The sequence below is a fragment of the Lipotes vexillifer genome, unplaced genomic scaffold (assembly GCF_000442215.2).
Source record: "Lipotes vexillifer unplaced genomic scaffold, Lipotes_vexillifer_v1.1 scaffold438, whole genome shotgun sequence".
Lineage (NCBI taxonomy): Eukaryota > Metazoa > Chordata > Mammalia > Artiodactyla > Lipotidae > Lipotes > Lipotes vexillifer.
The window spans coordinates 90,622-92,989 of record NW_006784126.1 but is presented as its reverse complement, the minus strand read 5'-3'; positions in this window follow the sequence as shown (position 1 = coordinate 92,989).

Genomic DNA, 2,368 nt, shown 5'->3' with positions numbered 1-2,368 from the left:
GGAGAATCTATATTAGAGAATCCTTGAATCACTAGTGTGCCCTTTAACTTTATCCCTGAGATTAGAACCAGTTATATAACTAGGACATCAAAACAAAAATGCAGCTCCAGTTCTAAGAAGGGAGGTTTCAAACTGATAGAAAAAGCATTTAAGGTGAAATATTAAGGCCCATGATACCTGAGTCTCAAAGGTATTTAATCATTTTTCCCCTATATAAATACGTTGTTTGGCAATGATTATTTTCCCACGTCTTTACCAAATTCCGTGCCTCGTCCCTAAGATTTTTTGGGGGGGTGGGTGGGTTAGAAATCTACTAATATGCTTACCATATTAACTTTTATTAACTTTAGATGAAAAATGTGCTGAAACACTATCACATTTCCTTTCAAAAATACAAACGTATTAAGGTAAAAAAGACAAGGGGGCATCCATGCCTTTGGCCTTACTCTGTTCTTCACTTAGAATAATTTTTTCCTTCTACCCTTCCTGTTTGAAATCCTTTCTCTTTTTTCTGTGTCTTTCTTTTTTTTTAGTTTCAAATGCTGCCACAGCCTTAAGGCCTTCTCTTACCTTCCCACTTTGTACATCCCCTGAGGCCTTTAGGTATTCTCATCTTTGGCTCAAATCTTAATCCCACCACAAACATGAGAGCAGCAGAAATAAACATTCTCATCTTTATAAACTCTGCAGTATTTTCTTAAATTAATTTATTTATTATATTTGGCTGCGTTGGGTCTTTGTTGCTGCACATAGGCTTTCTCTAGTTGCGGCAAGCGGGGACTACTCTTCGTTGTTGTGATGCGCAGGCTTCTCATTGTGGTGGCTTCTCTTGTGGAGCACGGGCTCTAGGTGCCTGGGCTTCATTAGTTGTGGCACGCAGGCTCAGTAGCTGTGGCTCATGGGCTGTAGAGCACAGGCTCAGTAGTTGTGGCACATGGGCTTAGTTGCTCCGCGGCATGTGGGATCTTCCCGGACCAGGGCTCGAACCCGTGTCCCCTGCATTGGCAGGGGGGTTCTTAACCACTGCGCCACCAGGGGAGCCCCTGCAGTTTTTTTTTTTTTTTTTTTTTTTAAAGCAAAAGTTCACAGTTAAATGAATAAGTAAAGTGAACAACTTTTTAGGATGAGTCATGGATGGAAAGAAGCAGTTTCAACACTTTTAAAATGAAAACTTAAAAGTTAAAAATGAACGATATTAATTTATTAAAATTTCAGTATATCACTATTCTGGCTAACTCTTACCTCACACTCTAACCACGTTACTCATTTTTGCTTTCTTCACAGCACTCAAGAATCAAACGGTATCTGTTTGCTCTTGGCTGTTCACTGTATGCACAGTGCTGGCACTTATGAATTGCTTAATTGCTGTCTTGTCGACCTTTCAGAAGAGGAAGTCAAAACACTAGAAAAAGGACAGTACTGATTACATTTGGCTGTATTTCATGTATTTGCGTTGCAAGTGCTGGTAGGGGAATGGCCAATCAATGCAAAATTCAGAACGTTGCTTCCCGGGAAAATCAGAGTTAAAACTGACTTCTCAGATTGCACTAACTCCGTCAGTCCTGGAAGGCGAAATTAACGCCGGATTTCTCAAAGACTAAGTTTTCATCTCTGTATTTCCAGACCCTGTCCCTACGTATAGTACATTGCAGGTATTTCAATACACCTGTTAAATCCCGATTTGGACAGGGTTACGAATCCAGGGGACAATTAAGTGTTAAAAAGAAAAAGAAAACAAACAAACAAACCTTCTTTTAGAACAAACTATATTAGGAAACCGTAACCAACCACCGGGCTGGCCAGAGATTCCACTTAACTAACAGTCGCCGGGAAATTTGCAATGCGCTCAGAAGTAGCGAGCTTTCGTTTCAGGAAAACAGAGAGACGCGCGCGCGGGCGAAGATCACCCACAGAATGAAAAATTCATGAACATTCAGAATGACTTAAAATTGAAGGGAGAGAGTGTGCAGCTCAGGGAGGCCCAGTTAGTGAGGTCAACAGGAAATTACAATTATAGTGTCAGAAGAGGTTAAAACTGGTGTTCCGCCAGAGCCTGGGCTCCGCGGGCCTCACAAGATCGCGCAGACAGGAGAGCTTGGCCCTTCTCGCGCTTCGTAGGACGAGTTCTCTGGGCCTCCGCGGGCCCCAGCTGGGAATGACGTTGGGAGGCTGCCCGCGTTAGTGCCTGTTGTGCGGTCCAATGACCGCCGAACAGAGTCCTGACCGGTCCTGCTAGAACGCTAGCAGGACCCCTGTCTCAGAACCGCCTCAATCCGGAAACAGAAATTCTCGAGACCCGGCACTGCCAGAGCCAGCTCTTGCACGGAAGGGAGTGCACATGCGCCTGGGGGTCCTGGGAAACCCTTAA